Raw genomic sequence first — 17,964 nt, forward strand, 5'->3', positions numbered from 1 at the left:
AGAAGTTAAGTGATTAAGAAGTGTCTAAGCTGAGAGAGCGATCAGCTGGGTCAAAGCTACTAAAAGGTCAGGTGAGATAAGCACTCAGAATTGACCATTGGGTATAAGAATGATGAGTTATCAGCGACACTGACCAGAGCTGTTTCTCTGCAGTGGTGAGTATGAAGGTGCCAGGAGTGGGGTTAGAGAGAGACAGGTAGGCAAGGAATGGAATCAGACACTTTCCAGGAATTTTACTATTTTGGGGGAGCAGAAAAATGGAGCAGTAACTCAAAAGGAGTTTGGTTCTTTTTTTTTTTTAATAAAGTTATTTTATTCATTTATTTTTGGATGCGTTGGGTCTTCGTTGCTGCGCGCAGGATTTCTCTAGTTGCAGCGAGCGGGGGCTACTCTTCGTTGTGGTGCGTGGGCTTCTCATTGCTGTGGCTTCTCTTGTTGCGGAGCATGGGTTCTAGGCGTGCGGACTTCAGTAGTCGTGGCACGTGGGCTCAGTAGTTGTGGCTCGCGGGCTCTAGAGCACAGGCTCAGTAGTTGTGGCACACGGGTTTAGTTGCTCCACGGCATGTGGGATCTTCCTGGACCAGGGCTCAAACCCGTGTTGCCTGCGTTGGCAGGCAGATTCTTAACCACTGTGCCACCAGGGAAGTCCCGGGAGTTTGGTTCTTAAGACGGGAGATATTACTGTATGTTTATGTGATGATGGGAATGACTCAGTAGGGAGGGGGAAATTGGCAATGAAAGAGAAGGAGGGGACAATAGCTGGAGCTGACCTAAAGTTGGTATGTCAAGTTGGGCTCTGTAAGCAGATGCTGAAACAGAATTTGGGGTGTCAGATATTGATTAGGAATCAGTACCTGTGAAAGGAAGGGGGAGAAAACAAGAGTGGGCAGAGGAAGATGTCAAACTGTAAAGCAGAACTGGCCAAGCCTCAGCCAACCCCATGGGGAGTTCTGGAGTGAGTACAGCTCTTCAGAGTGTCCTGCGTGGCTGGGCTTTTATACCACCCCCCCCTTGCCCAGTCACTGCATGCAAGCTGCCCCAGGAAGGGCATGACCTGGGATGAAGTTGACCACAGATGGGGCAGCCACTGAAGAAGCTGACCATAGAGGCTCTCTGCTGACTGCAGGCTCTGCAGCTGGGCAACAGGTCCTTCCTTGAAGGGGGATCTATGTGACACAACTTCATGTCTACATGGGAGATGAGAGGCAATGGAACCTAGTACACAAGTGGAGGAGCTGTCCTTAGGACAATTTCTACCTAGTAGCAGAAGGGAAGACAGAAGATACAGCTATAGACAGTGGGTGGGGTTGGCAGATTTGTGGGAACTTCAGAAGTTCTTATTCCTTTGAACTTCTCAGTGAAATCAGGAGCAAAATCATTGACTGTCAGTGTGGGAGAGGACAGTTGGAGGTTTCAGGAGAGAGGAATGTGTGCTAGTCATATAGGAGAATGGGAGACGAGTGGACAAGAGAATGTAGTAGAGTTGCCAGGCAGCGGCAAGGAGGACCAATTGAGGTTAGTGGCCATGAAGTCAAAGTGAGAACAGTCAGGATTATTGTTTTTCTGCAGCCATATTCAGCTACTAGGATTAAGTATAAAGGTGGCAAATAATTGGATTTAACCAGGTTGGCCTTTTTTCAGACAAGTATGAAGAGAGGAGAGAAGGGTGAGTTGAAGATATGGGTGGGACAATGAACCTAATGATGGAGCATAGAATAGGAGTTGAGTAGGGAGGAAAGTAACAATGTGAGAGGGATGAGACATAGTGAAAATAGGGCAAGATTAAGAAGTAACGTCTTAGACTTCCCTGGTGTCACAGTGGTTAAGAATCCACCTGCCAAGGCAGGGGATGTGGGTTTGAGCCCTGGTCCGGGAAGATCCCACATGCCCCGGAGCAACTAAGCCCGTGCGCCACAACTACTGAGCCTGCACTCTAGAGTCTGTGAGCCACAACTACTGAGCCCTCGTGCCACAACTACTGAAGCCTGTGTGCATAGAGCCTGTGCTCTGCAACAAGAGAAGCCACCGCAATGAGAAGCCCGTGCACCGCAACGAAGAGTAGCCCTTGCCTGCCACAACTAGAGAAAGCCTGCGCACAGCAGCAAAGACCCAACGCAGCCAAAAATAAAAAATAAAAATAAATAAATAAATTTATAACAACAACAAAAAAAGAAGTAAGGTCTTTGTTTCTTTTGTTGCATTTATCACTACCTGAAAATTTTAGTTGCTTATTGTCTGTCTTCCCCACTAAAATGTAAACTCCTTGTAGCTGCAGGGACTTTGTCTTGTTCATCAAAGTATTCTTGGCACCTAAAGCAGGGCCTGACGCATAAGTAAGTGGTCAATAGGGATTTGCCAAATGCATGCAAACCAAAATAAACTCTTATTATGAAGATTCAGAGCATTTTTTGTTTATTGCCTTGCGATGGTATATTAGCATGAGACAGGTTCTTTCGGCAAAAGTTTAATTAACAGCAGTTAAACAATTTTGTTTAACAGAAGTTTATTTCTCACTCTATAAAACTCTTGGTCAGTTCAGGCAGCTCTGCAGGGCTTCGTTTCCTGTGATTTACTCATTGCCCTAGGCTCCTTTTGGTCTTGTGATCCACCATCACGATATGAGCCCTTAGTGTTCACAGTGTTAGGGGAATAGAGCAAGACAAGAACTCAGACCTGCTCTTCTAGGGTTCTGCTCATTGGCTAGTGGCCAGATGGGTCATGCTACCCCACCTCACTGCAAAGAATCTAGGCAACATGGGGGCACATATAGAACAGTTGGTGAGCTTTGCTGTCTCTGCATAGAGGGGATGATAATTACAACCAAATAAGGTACAGTTGGGATCAACAGGGGACCGTGCTTAAAAATATTTGTTGGTTTAATTTTGGAAATGTTAAAACCCTGATTCTTAAATTTGTTTCATTTCTGCCTTAAGAAGTTTTTACATCCACTGCACACAGATATCTTATCTTTCTTACACACATATCTATCTTTCCCAGACTGCAAGCTTCATGGGCAGGGACCACATCCATGCTTATTATTCTCTCCCAGTCCTTGGCACAGTGCCTAACACAAATACTTCTAAAATATGTGTTTAATTGAAATGCATCCCCTTTTGGTTCTAAGACAGTGGCATGAGTCTGTTGTCTGGATGCCATTTAAAGACCTTCCAGCAATATCAGCTCCGTAAATTAACATGGTTTCAATAAGCTGATGACCAGATTCTCTTTTAAACCCGGTCATAAATATAAATATAGTGACACATTTGGTTCTTCTAAAAACAAGATATCATACTCTATTCTGGTAGAGTTAGCCAAAGTATTATACACAGGTTAGTAATTTGAGATTAGGTTTGAAAATATGTGAATGCATTGATATCCAGTTGGTTGATAAATGGGATATTCTAGCTCAGACAATGGCCAGAGAAGACTATTCAAAGTAAGCAGTAGGAGAAGGTGAGGGATATGGTGGTAAGACAATAAAAGTTGGAGAACAAAGGATAAGTGGTTACCAAATTTTCGCCCTAGAATCTAATTTTGCTCTAAATTTAGCAAATATCATTTGTAACACATTTTGTTAATATATCCTTATCAACTGTTTCATGGAATGAGGCCAAAAAAATAGAGACGATAGAGCTTTGGTATTACTTCCCTTGTTTTCTGTAAAATAAAATCATCTCTGTTGAAAGGGGCCTTTCTACTTATGGACTAACATTGTTTAGATTATATTAAATGCCATCACTGTTGGTAGAATCATAACATCAGAGGCAGAAAAGTGTTTTCCACTACAGGTTGGCTAGAAATCCTCAACATTGTCACAAGATTGTCAAAACGGAGTATTATCTTAGAAAATTGACGTGAAACTCTAAAATATTCCTATGGGGGATTCCCTGGTGGTCCAGTGGTTAGGACTATGTTCTCTCACTGCTGAGAGCCTGGGTTCAATCCCTGGTTGGGGAACTAAGATCCCACAAGCCAAATGGCCAAAAATAAATAAATAAAAATAAATAAATAAATAAATAATTCCTATTTTGAATCTATAGACTTTTATAAATAAAATATTTCTTTTTTAAACTTATTCTTCATTTAAAGGAACTAGAGAAGGTTTGGGTGGGTATCTTCCCCATAGGCAGCTTGGGTTTAAAAAATTAAATTTAGAATAAACAGATGTTTGCAAGTTAGGAAAAGAAAAAGGTTTTTCAAAGATGGTTCTGGGCTTCCCTGGTGGCGCAGTGGTTAAGAATCCACCTGCCAGTGCAGGCGACACGGGTTCGAACGCTGGTCCGGAAGATGCCACGTGCTGCGGAGCAGCTGGGCACGTGCACCACAACTGCTAAGCCTGCGCTCTAGAGCCCGTGAGCCACAACTACTGAGCCCGTGAGCCACAACTACTGAAGCCCGAGAGCCTAGAACCCATGCTCCGCAATAAGAGAAGCCACCACAATAAGAAGCCCGCGCACCACAACGAAGAGCAGGCCCCGCTCGATGCAACTAGAGAAAGCCCGCGCTCAGCAACAAAGACCCAACACAGCCAAAAATAAATAAATAAAATAAATAAATTTTTTAAAAAAGATGATGCTGCCTCCTAATAATATTTTTTGGAAAAATACATTTGTTTGTCTCCCATCCACATCTCGATCTAATGCAGTGAGTCTCAAGTGGGGGAGGGGGCATTATGCCCCCAGGGGACATTTGGCAATGTCTGGAGACATTTTTGGTCGTCCCAAGTAGGGAGAGGTGCTACTGGCATCTAGTGGGTAGAGGCTTGTGATGCTGCTTAAACATCCTTTAACGCACAAGACAGCCTACACAGCAAAGAATTATTTGGTTCAAAACATCAGTGGTGCTCAGATTAAGAAACCTTAATCTCATGCAATGTACAGTACTTTCTTTTCCTAGCACTCCACTAAAACTGGTCTCATAAAGACCAGTAATGATCTCCAAATAGGCAATTGAAAGGCTTCTTTTGAATACTCCTATACTTTTACTTCATTTCTATGAAGCATTAGATACTGTTTAGCATTCCCTTCTTTCAAAACCTTTTTCTCTTGACTTGCATGACATTGCTTTCTCTAGGGTCTCCTCCTTTGCTGGCTATCTTGCATCTGTTATCCTCTTAAATGTTGGTGTTCTTCAGGGATCCCCATAGGCCCTTGCTTCTTTCCTTACACGTGATTTTCTTGGGTGATCTCGTCCACACCCCTGGTATCAATGACCTCTAGATGAATAAAGTCCAAATCAGTATATTTAACAACTTACTTTCTCTTCGAGCATCATACTCTTATAATTGCCTATCAGATTTCCTCACTTAATATCCTATTAATATCTGAAATTCAACATATTAAGGCTAAACCCATTCTCTAACAAATCTCTCCTCTTTTTATTTTTATTAGTTAACTGATTTATTTATTTTTGGCCATGCCGCGTGGCTTGCAGGATCTTAGTTTCCTGACCAGGGATTGAACCCGGGCCATGGCAGTGAAAGCACCAAGTCCTAACCACTGGACTGCCAGGATATTCCCTTTTATTTATTTATTTATTTATTTATTTATTTATTTATTTATTTATTTATTTATTGGTGAAGTAGAAAAGAATAGCTTTATTGCTTTGCCAGGCAAAGGGGGCCACAGCAGGCTAATGCCCTCCAAACTGTGTGTCCCGACCAGGAAGGGGTAGTGAGGAGTTTTATAGTAACGGTTCAAGGAGGAGGGCAGGATCAGCTTGTGGACATTCTTCTGATTGGTTGGTGGTGAGGCAGTTGGGAGTCAGCATCATCAACCTGGTTCCAACCAGCCTGGGGTCTGTCTACGTGCTTGTGGGCAGCACACAGGTAACTTCTCCCACCTGTGGGGCTTTTGGTATCTGTCAAAGTTCAGGGGGAGATGCGAAGGTGCTGCAGAGGGGTTAAAGGCACAGCACTGCAGAGGCTTCCTGCCACATGGCCACACGGAACTTTAGAAATTGCTCCTCTGGGAGATCCGAGGTGTGCGCAGGCGGTCAAGTTCAACTCTCAGACGTGCCCGCTGGGTCCTGCCTCAGGCCTTGGCTCAGTGTTCTGTGTGAAGCACCCCTCTAAGCACCGTCTCCACTGAGAAGTGCTGCCACGACCACTGACAGCCTGGGCAGCTGGTGTCAGGACTTAAACTCAGGTTCTTTATGTCGTTTTGCAGGCATGTTTTTACATCATGATCCTGACACCTTGTCCTCCTTGACTGGGCATCTGACCAAGTAAGGCCAGTTAGTCTCCTCCCTGGGAATTAGGAATTGAGAGAGAGAATGAAGATAAAAGAGAATCAAGAGAAGGGAAGCAAAGTCAGGTTTGTATTCAATTCCCATTTCAGATTGCTGACTGTATCCATATGTTTGGCTTCCAGGTGACAGCCCTGTTACCTCTTAAACACTTCCCCTCCCCCCCACCCCCAAGTTATCTTGACTGCATTTCTATTACCTGCAACCATAGAGTCCTGATTCATACATCGACTGTATGAATTCAAGGGTTAGCCCCTTGCCTTGGTCTTCTCTGTAGATCCAGCACTTGCGCCAGTAACAGAGTAGATTGTACTATATAGATACAAAATAGATACTGGATACAAAAATATCTGTGAATCAATTAATGAAGAAAGGAGGAAAGGGAGAAAGAAAAGAAGGAAAAAGAGAAGTTAAGAGAGAGCTAAAAAGAAAAGAAGAGGGACTTCCCTGGTGGTGCAGTGGTTAAAAATCCGCCTGCCTATGCAGGGGATACAGGTTCCAGCCCTGGTCTGGGAAGATCCCACATGCCATGGAGCAACTAAGCCTGTCCGCCACAATTACTGAGCCTGCGCTCTAGGGCCCGTGAGCCACAACTACTGAGCCCGCGCACCACAACTTGCGAGCCTGCGTGCCTAGAGCCCGTGCTCTGCAACGAGAAGCCACCGCAATAAGAAGCCCGTGCACCGCAACGAAGACCAAAATAAATAAATAAATAAATAAATAAATAAATTTAAAACAAAAAACTTAAAAAGATTAAAAGAGGAGAGGAGAAATAGAAAAGGAAAAATATGAAGGAAAATTGAGGATAGTAGAACTGAAATAAGAGAGAGAGAGAGAGAGAGAGAGAGAATGCAGCAAATGATCTCAAAACAATAACAAGCAAATCTAGGGGTAAAATGTTTGGCTGTCCTCCTCTGGCTCTGGTCAGCCAGCTTTCCCCCTGGATTTTACCTCTGCCCCTGTGCTCTCAGAGTAGACGAGAAGGTCTAGCAGGGAGCCCTGGTACCTCCAAACACCTTAACGCTAGCACTTAAGCTTTCCTTTAGATCTTCTGATTACAGCCCACCATGCTTACACCATAAGGTGATTCAGCTCCCGGGGCAGCCACAGGTGTCTAAGACCTAAACTAATCTAGAGAGCGTGGCCTAGTACAAGTAGCATGAACTTTGATTTCCAACAGATGGATTGAAATCGAGGCAGGTCATAAGATGATTAGATGGCAGGAGTGAAAGATAATAGGAATAAAACAACTCTCTCAGAAGCAGAGGTGAGCTCCTTCTTTATTGGGGTAGGAGCATACTGGTTTGCTGTCACAAAGCAGGAAATTTGGAATATGTATATATCAGTGATTCCTGTGCTTCCAATTTTCCTTTAATTTATTCCACTACTCAGTTACAAATCAACACTCTTTTTATCCTTGAACTGTATGAGCTAGAGTTATGTATAAACAAAATATCTTGTAAAAAAACCCAACAAAACCCAACCCCCCAAACATACCATTCTCTCTCTATCTCTAATTTCTATTTACCTCTATTGTTTCTCACCACTGACTCTCCTCCCTCCCCACGTCCCTTCAGGAAAAGTTCCTCTCTCCAAGGACTTGTGGTGGGGCGGATTTCACAAAGGCATGAGGATCTACATGCTGATATTCATTGACCGTGTCTCCCTTCTAAAGCTCTTCTCTCCATTCCCTCTCATCCCTACCCCCCATCCTCATTTTTTTCCTGTCTGTAGGCAGTAGTCTTTCTCAAGCAAAAATCTGATCTCGTCATTACCTTGCCTTAACGTTTCAATGCCTCCCCACTGTCTGTGGAATAAAGCGCAATTTTATTTTTATTTTTGTATTATTTTTTTATAAGATGAAGCCATTATTTTGTTTTGTTTTGTTTTTTTGGCCATGCCATGCGGCTTGCAGGATCTTAGTTCCCCAACCAGAGATTAAACCCGGGCCCCCTGCAGTGGGAGCGCGGAGTTCTAACCACTGGACCGCCAGGGAATTCCCTAAGGTGCAACTTTAAAACAGGGCCTAGAAGACTCTACATGATCTGGCCTCTGCTTACCTCTCTAGCCTGTCTCTCCATTCTTCCTCCCAAACACTCCCACTCCCACTCTTTGGAAACAATCTTCCAGCCACAATCAATGAGCTTCTTTAAATTCTCTGAATTACCATGCTTTTCTTACCTTCCGGTTTTTCCCTGCATGCTTACCCCCTCCTCCAACTCTTTCTCCTCCTCCTCTGGGCTTCATGTGTACTGCCCTCTGTGAGTGCCATCCTCTATCAGAGCATCTACTTTCAAAAGCCTGTTTACTTGCCTATCCCCTATTCAGCTTGCTGAGGTTAGGGATGTTACCTTTCTGGTTACCTCTTCTATCCCTAGCCCTGAGCAGTGTCTCGAACTAGTAAGCATTCAATAAATATTGGCTGAACGACTAAGAAGGCCAGAGCCTTTGTGCTAACCTCCCCCTCCCGCTCTTCCTCTGTCACCTAAGGGGGTCCTTTCATTTGCAATAACTTGTTTAATGAGTTTATCTTGCAACACTAGCCTCCTGCCCAATAGAGAACCGTGACAATTCTAGTAAGCACCAATTTTTTTTTTTTTTTGTCCAGCCCTTAGATTAAAAAGTTATCTGATAAGTTTAGGAAAGATAGTGGATTAACATGGAGTTAAAACGTATTTTAACGTATTTAAAACCTATTTGCATTTCCCAGCACTCTGTTATAAACTGGTTGCTTCTCAATTCCTAGTACCCTTAAATTATAACATGACTATGAATAATGTTACACTCTAACCTACTCTGTAAACATATATTGATAAGTAAATGAATGAACAAATGAATGATAAATGAATGAACAAAGTATATTGATAAGTAAATGAATGAACAAACATATATTGATAAGTAAGTTGCCATTTAACAACTCACCTTCCACATTCCCAGTAGGGATATGCCACTCCCAGTTCCTGCCTGTTAGTGATACAGCGCTGTTTTCACATATCGCTTCCCATCGCTCTCATCTTTTATATTATTCAGCATGCTCTGCCTTTTGCTAGCTCCTTTGCCGTTAGAACTCTCTTTGAATACATCCACCTGCTCCTCCCCAGAACTTTGGCTTCAAAACTGCAGCTCTCCTAACCCGGAACGGAGGCACGCTCAGTACTCCAAGCCAGGTGAAATTAACTGCCCTTGCCCTGACTTGGGGCCCTGACAGGTGGCAGGTATCGACAACGCTAGCAAAAGAGACTTGTCCTGTCTTCTACAGCTGAACATATCCTTCCCGGGGCCAATCGAAAGTCCTTGCCACCTAAGGGTAACTAGTGGGGACGTCTACATTTTTAAAACAATAAAATGGAAGGAGCAATTTTGGAAAAATTAGAATGACTGGCAGGAGATTCTCAGAGCACAATCTACATGAATATCAACTGTCGAGTGATGCTGTGATTAAAACAAATGAGGATGGAGGCAGGGGATGAATGGAAGAGGTGTCTGCCTTGAACCTCAGTGGGCAGGTCAAAGATTTTAAAAGGGTTTTTCTGAAATTGCCCAGCCCCAGAGTTTCCAGGACCCCGTTCGCTGCCAGCTTCCTAAAGAGAGCGCGTTTCTCGGGGTGCGTGCGTGCGCGCGCTGGGGGAGGGAAGGCGCGGGAGAGGGGCCACCGCTCTCCGGAATAAACAGCAGGGGGAGAAGGGGAGCGCGCGAAGGGCGGCGGGAGGGGATGAGGCAGCAGCGGGGGCGAGGGCCGGGGGAGGGGCCGCAGACGCGCGCAGGGGCTGGTAGCCAGGAGACCCGAATGCCTCCGATACCTGAAGCCGCTGCCTGGAGAGGCTGACAGCTGACGCCAGCGGGCGCACGCGCTCGCCGGAACCCTGCCCCTCGCGGTCTCCCTGCCGCGGGCTCCGACCTCGCGCGCACGGTAAGGAGCGGCGCGGGGTGCTGCCCTCGCCCCGGCGCGGCAGGCCCGCGGTGCCAGCTGCCGGCTCGGCCTCCCCAGGCTGTCACCTCCTGCTCCCTCCCTCGCCCCCTCCCCGGGCCCCTCGGCGCCCGGCCGAGCCCCGGGCGGGCGGCCCTCAGGGACTCCGACGCTCGCGGACCCCCGCCTCCTCTCCGCCCTCACCCCTCACTTTTCCCCCTTCCCCCCGGCAGCTCCGAAACCCCGCAGCCCCGGCCCCGGGCGAGAGGGCGAAGGAGGAGGCAGGAGGTCGTCCAGCGTGTCCAGGTGTGTGGCGCAAACACCGGCGCACCGTTTTCCCCCTCGAGTCTGCAATAATTTCCAAGCTGGGAAATCACAACTCCTCTCCTTCCAAAACATACCTCTTTCGCCTTTTGTTACTATCCTAACTTTGGGAGGATATTAAACCGTGGTCAAGGTAGGTGTCTTATCTTTTGTATCTGCACCAAACAGTGATGGAGGTTCTTTGGTTTTGGTTTTTGGTTTTTGTTTTCCTGAAAATTAAATACTGTGATAAGTTTACAAGGTTTTCTGGGTGACTGCGGTGCGAGAACTTGGTCACAGCTTAAAGCAATAGCTCCTACGCGGGCGCTGAGATCCTGATTAAGAAATTGGGATGTGTGTGCGTGTGCGCGCAGGCTTCTGTGAATTTAAAAAGCACTCCAGGTGATTGCGATGCGCTCTCTCCTCATAATTACTTGAAAATATCTGTAAGGTCCTTATGAGGAGAGGGGGCACCCAACTGCTGGTAAACATCCCCTGAAAATAGTAGCGTGAGTAGGGAATTAAAACGGAGTGAAAGCTGGTTCTCTTCAAGTTGGTGAATTTGGTGCAGTGTCATTGGTTTTAAGATGGCAATTTTGGGACGGGAGGGTTAACGTTCTTTTGAAACTCAGATACAGGATGGAGAGAAATACCCCACTTCTAACCGCCCTTGTTAAAGAGTTAGTTTTTAAACATAAGCTTTTAAGATCTAAGAATTCCTTCACAAGGACTCTGGCAGTTAGAAAGGACGGGGGCCTATTCTCCTGGGAATCAGAAAAGCTTCCTTCACTGTGCTTGCATTGGCTGACTTTCTGTCAGTGACCACTGGCATTTTTACATGTTGGTTATTTTAAGGCTAAAGACCCTAATGGACTATATCTCTAGGAACCCAAAGAGGAATTATATAAGTTGATTTAGTTCCTGTTTACATTCCTAATTATTTGAACCAAGCTCTTCTACCCTGAATTGGTTAAGAGTGTAAATTATATTGCATTTGAGTTTGCACCAGTACTGTTTCTCCATCCTGAACTTTGTCATAGATGTACATCTGCTGCTTTTCATGTATATCTATACCTGAACCGTTCTAAGCACCTAACAAACTCTGAGTGTAACTACCAGGGAAAATAAAGATTTTTGTTTATCTGTCTTTTGGAAATTTGAGGTGAAGGACTAATTTTTTAAACATACCATGAAGTAGGTATGATAGTAAATCATACAACATTTTATGAAATGAGATGCTTGTTATGAAATAGGGATAATATTTGATATTTGCTTTCAAGGATATTAAGGACAAGTAGGAGACTGTCTATAAAGCATTTTGAACTTTTAGAGTCACTGTCTAGGTATTGAGCCAATGGGATTGTTTTCCTGGCAAACTTTTTCACCTTTCTAAAATTAACTTTCCTCTAGGAAAAATAGTGCAGATACACACGATTCAGCCAACCAAGTCCAGAAACTACTGTGTTTGAATTTTAAAAGTAACCTTAATTCATTCTTATACATCTAGTGTTTGCAGCTTATGACACAAAATAGGCAGAAATATTCACTAATTGCTGACATCTTCAAAGCATTGGCTTAATGAGGGGAGTTATGAACAGAGTACAACATTATGTTATACATTTTGTTGGCTTAGGGAAAACTATTATTTTCCTAAGGTTTTTGTGTATATATGTGTACACTGGGTCTGGGACTTACATAATTATGTACATATATGTAACACATGTTTTTAATAGAAATGAAAACCTGCAATATTTTTCTTTGTGACAGGACACTGTAAGCATTAGGTTTTGATTACTTCTTCATGGAAATTTTAATATGACAGAACTAAAAACTTCAAGGAAATAATTCCACCAAGAGCTATTTGGAACTGAAGGCCTTTTTAAATGAAAGATGTTTGAAGCCCGTAGTCTGTGTGCTTAGCATCGCCGAGCGATTCTTTGTGAGCGAGTTAAGGGTGGTAGATCCAACTCTGGCAGCCTCAGTGGATGATTAGACCCTGCCACTCTTCTCCAGACCTTTAATTTGGTCTGTAACTTGATGCTTCACTGACCCCACACTCCCCCTGCCGCGCTAGGTCACAGAGGAATTGCTGGCACTCTGGATTGAATTTTTTCCACTCCCATCAATTAGGACATTTGCATTGGTTGCAGAATTCAGTTACATTTTTAGCTCAGTATTCTAAGAAATACCTTTAGCCACAAAGAGAGTAGGCATAGGGCAGCCTAGATCACAAATTGCCTTACTTAATGGTGCTGTGTTAATTTCCCAATGATTCACCTATGTAGAAAGAATCGAGTCATACAGTATTAAAGTTGGAAGGCACTTTACAAGTCATCTAGATTCTAATGACTTTTTTCTACAGATGAATGTTGATGCAATCGTAGCCATAATCCAAACTTTGAGAAGAGACATTACATTTCATATTCTTTTCATAGACATGAAATTTTATATTCTTTCCAGTTCTTGTAGTAATGAGGACTTTGCTCATTTGAAATGAATTTCTATACGAGTTCAGTGATGTGGGAATGGCAGTAAAGTAAGTTGCAAACCTCTGATTTCCAATGAAATTCAAAGTGTGATCTTAAGGGCAATGTAAGTCATTTACAAAGGTGGTGAACTACTATAAACTAGCATCCTGTGTTTTTCATTATTTTGGATGGGGACTATTTCAACCAACTGACAGAAGAGGAGTACCCTAAGAAAGATGAGGGTAAAGAGAGAAGAGGAAGGTGGTGGGATGTGTGAAGAGCATGACTTACTGAATCAGCAAATCATTCAGAAATGGTTTGCCTTCAGACCCCTCCCCAGAGATTTTAATCTGAAATAATGGAGACAATCACTGGAGTTTCTAGCCCTCAAAATCCTACTTAGATGAGGCTTGGTTTTTGGAAGTTCCACTTCTTGATGTTTCTGCCTTTCAAGACCTATCTTAAAGATCTATCTTCCCAAGTTCCTAGGGTTGAGGATTTACAAAAGAATTTATCCTGATATATAGGCACTAAAAGGATTGGATCCAATCTTAAGAGACCATATAGAATCTAGGGGAGTACTCTTGCTAGTGCGGCAGCTCACCACCATTTATATTTTTAGGTACTTTACATACATTAAAAAGTATCTTCATAGTCCTAACAGATAGACATTATGGTCCCCTTTATATAGATCTGTGATTCAGAGAAGTTGAGCATCTTGACTACACACACATACCCCTTTCAACACCCCACACTTCTTCCCTAGAGTCAAGCTGTTGATTGAATCTGTAGATGATAGTATGCTAATTTTGGGATATCTGGCAAATTTCCTAATTCTGCAAAGACCTTATAAAGTCTTCATATGTTTCTGTATTTCAGTGTAGCTGTGTTCAATGTGTGGAGCTCAACATTCTTACATAGATTTAAAGACTAAAGACAATTACTACATTTAAACTCTGTGTTCCAAAGTAGAATTAATCCTCAACAATCAAGATGAGTTTTTTAAAAAAAATTATTTATTTTTTATTTTTGGCTGCTTTGGGTCTTCGTTGCTGCGCGTGGGCTTTCTCTAGTTGCGGCGAGCTGGGGCTACTCTTTGTTGCAGTGCACGGGCTTCTCATTGCTGTGCTTCTCTTGTTGCAGAGCACGGGCTCTAGGCGCGTGGGCTTCAGTAGCTGTGGCACATGGGCTCTAGAGCACAGGCTCAGTAGTTGTGGCACACTGGCTTAGTTGCTCCACGGAATGTGGGATCTTCCTGGACCAGGGCTTGAACCTGTGTCCCCTGCGTTGGCAGGTGGATTCTTAACCACTGAGCCACCAGGGAAGCCCAAGATGCCTTTAAAAATATATTTTCTTTATAATTTCATGACATTTTGGTGATTTACATGTATAATATGACTAATTGCTGCACCCTCCATTGCTCCCTACAAGTGATTCTCTATTATGGTACCACTTCCTTCAAGGCTTTTTAGAAATTCTGTTTTCTAGTGTCATCCTGCCAGAGCAGTTATAAATTAAAATGTGTATTACTTAATTAAATTTACTTTCTTTTATGTCTCCTATATATTACAGTAGGATGTTATATTTGTTTGGTTTTGAAAATATGTATGTAATTAGACTATATTTTCTATGAATTTCATTTCAAGACAGTGAAGGAGTAACTTACAGAATATTTGTTATAAAAATGAGCTTTAGTTTGAGAAGGTTGAGAGTCATTGCCCTATAAGGAATATTTCTACTGAATCCGACACAAATAGAACTATTTAGCAGTAAAAGTTTTACCATTAGTTTCATAAATTTATGTTTTAATCAACTTCCTTTGGCTTTTTTTATTTTCTTTTTAATAAATTTATTTATTTCTTTATTTATTTTTGGCTGTGTTGGGTCTTCGTTCCTGTGCGAGGGCTTTCTCTAGTTGTGGCAAGCGGGGGCCACCCTTCATCGCGGTGCGCGGGCCTCTCACTGTCGTGGCCTCTCGCGTTGCGGAGCACAGGTTCCAGACACGCAGGCTCAGTAATTGTGGCTCACGGGCTTAGTTGCTCCGCGGCGTGTGGGATTCTCCCAGACCAGGGCTCGAACCTGTGTCCCCTGCATTGGCAGGCAGATTCTCAACCACTGCACCACCAGGGAAGCCCTGTTATCCTATCTGATCAACATTAAACCTTACGTAAAGAGGTGAAGAGTTGTCTCCTTAAAGTTTAACCTTGAAGCTTCTACCCCAGGAGAGAGTCTTTGCACCTGTGGAATGCGTCCTTCCTTCGCCGTTTCTTCCATATCCTCAAAGGCAGATGTTATTCTCTGCATTAGTTGGTTCGTAGAAAATCTTTTTTGTAAACAGTTTAAAAGGTTCCGCTGCTAGGTCTAGTACAAACAGCAACTGTCTTGGCCATAATGTTCATATAACCCAGCTTCTGGGTCTCCAAATTGTGACTGTTTTTGCCAGCAACTCAGGCAGCATTTGCCCTGGTCCTCACCTCTGCCCCCTCTTGGAAAGTGCAGAAGTGCCTCAGGAAATTTCGCTTTAAATCTTCAAGCAAGTTCTTGTAACTTCATACCTCTTTCCTATAGTATTTAATTAGTCCAGACATTTTTCCTTTTTAAAATAATACTCTCCTTTAGCATATTTTAGTGCCTTATCACTATTGAAATGTTTTTTGGGAAACCATGTGAGCAGAAAGAGGTAAGAGTGTTTAGAGTATCACATGTAAATTTGTATACAAATACATTTAAGTTTATAAGTAGGCTTATAGAAAAGGTTAAGGAGCATGTCAGACTGTTGGCTAATTTTACGTCTTGGTTTTGGAAAATACAGAAGAGTATAAGGATGACTGTCAGAACCACCTCTAATCCTACCATCCAGAGATAAGCACATCTAACATTTTGGCATCATTTTTCCAGTTTTATTGATAAAAGTATCTACGTGAACATATATGTGTATGAATGTTGTTACAGACTTTAGATTTTTTTCTATGCATTCTTATTATTTACTTAAAAAATTTAACAATAGGTCATAAGAATTGCCCATGCTATTCAACAGTTTTCTCTAGCTATCTGGACTGTATTTTATTTGCTCACTTTGCTTCTGATAGATTAAAAGGTATAGATCATATTTTAAAAATCCAACTATAGCTGCTTTTAAGGTTTTTGTTTGTTTTTTTAAAGTATATATATATATATATATATATATATATATATATATATATATATATATATATATATATGAGCTTGTCTTCCCTAATCAGTGCCAGGGAGAAATGGTATTAATAAACTTTCTTTTGTAAGATGAGAAATTTAACACATTTACTACCTTTCTTTCTCCAGCTCTGCCATTTCCTAGTTTTTTTGTTGATATCATCTAGGGTTATTAAAATCAAATTTATTATCATTAATAAATGCTGAAATCATTTATTTTCTATTTAAGGACTTTGGACATTTTCTTTAAGGTTTGTGCCCATATTGACCAAGTTTATTTAGACTTAACTCTGTTTAAGTTGTTCTACTGCTTATGCCAGCTTAATAGAATTACAGTTCCTCCATCCTTAAGTTAATAGCATGACAAATTTAAGTATATATTCGAGTAATTTTTTAGGCGGTCATATATAGCTGAGAAGTTTTTAAGAAATTGTTTTCAGGAATCCTTGTATAGACGGGAATACTTTTCTGTTTTTCTTGCTTTATATGAAATTCTTGGGTCACAGTCTACCTCAGTGCTCTCTAGATGTTGCTCTATTGAATTCTAGTGGTTAGGATTGCAGAAGAGAAGTCTGAGGTCTGCCTGATTGCTGTTCTTTTGTAGATAATCTGTTTTTCTGTCTTGACGCTTAAAGCATCATTTTTAAAAAAATTGAAGTATAGTTAATTTTCAATGTTGTGTTAGTTTCAAGTGTACAGCAAAGTGATTCAGTTATATATATCCTTTTTCAGATTCTTTTCCATTATAAAAGCATTGTGTTTTTTTTCCTCTGATACTATAAAAATTTTTACCATATCATATCATGGTGCTAATCTGTTATATTAATTTTTCTTGGTACTCTTTGAGTAGTTTTTGATTTGAAGACTAAAATTTCTTTTCATCTCGGAATTCAGTTTTTTCCTGATTATTTCTTTTTGTAATTACGTATACATTTATGTATTCATCTCCTGTATCTCATTTTTTATTTAATACATTTAATCTTTTGCCTTTTCTCTGAATATGGGCAGAATTTCTCAAGCTTAATCTAATCAATCTACTTTGATTAGATTTTCAGTCATTTCCAATCTGTTACTCACCACCTCCATTGCAACTTTTATTGGGTCATGATATTTTTGGTATCCAAGTTGTCTTACCTAATCTCAGATTCTTTCTGCTTTATGACTACCTGCTTTGGTTTCATAGCTATGATGTCCTTTTTCTTCTTACTGAGTCCACTAAAGAGAAAATCTATGAAAGTTTCTACTGTGCAGCCACTTTCTTTCAGTAGACACCATTTATGGTAATTCCTTAGAAGACTCATCTTTTGAAATAGTCTTTTCATATACCTAGTCCTTTTTCCCTGATTGCTCTACCTTGGAGAAATAATGCCTAATTAGTCTAGAATCAGGGGTAAGGTAGGTCCTGTACCTATGGTGTGAATCCCTGGCTGACTCCACAGTCAGAGAAAGGAGAAGGAGAAAGTTGGAATGTACTGTGATTTACTTTACCACCTCAGAGAGAAGGGAGACGGCAAGGGGCAGATGGCATTATAGAAGGGAACTTTGGCTCTTTACAAAATTTTCTTGATTCTACAATGCCCAAACTTGATTAAAATAGAAACCTTTGTCTGTTTTCACTTTTATACATTATCTTATTTTATCCTCAAAATAGTTGTCTTATTAGAGTCAGAGGACTATGGCCTTTGGATTCGGAAGATTGTGGTTTAAACACATTCCTTAATATTATACTAATAATGGAACTTTGGCAAATTAGTTTTCTTAGCCTCATTTCCCTCATCTGGAAAAGGTGATAGTCACGTCCTAGAGTGGTACAGATAACACAAGGTAATTATAGAGGAGTTGTCAGGT

At 41.9% G+C, this 17,964-nt stretch overlaps 1 protein-coding gene across 1 annotated transcript in view; it reads left to right on the forward strand.

Annotated features, from left to right (window-relative positions):
- The first annotated feature begins 10,065 nt into the window (after positions 1 to 10,065).
- RNF144B (ring finger protein 144B) overlaps positions 10,066 to 17,964 on the forward strand; it is a 167,730-nt gene continuing 159,831 nt past the window's right edge. The window contains exons 1-2 of the mRNA XM_059938009.1: positions 10,066 to 10,156; positions 10,387 to 10,610. The gene's annotated coding sequence lies outside the window, so the exon portion shown is untranslated. The remainder of the gene's footprint in view (positions 10,157 to 10,386; positions 10,611 to 17,964) is intronic.

The sequence above is a fragment of the Balaenoptera ricei genome, chromosome 11 (assembly GCF_028023285.1).
Source record: "Balaenoptera ricei isolate mBalRic1 chromosome 11, mBalRic1.hap2, whole genome shotgun sequence".
NCBI classification, from domain to species: domain Eukaryota; kingdom Metazoa; phylum Chordata; class Mammalia; order Artiodactyla; family Balaenopteridae; genus Balaenoptera; species Balaenoptera ricei.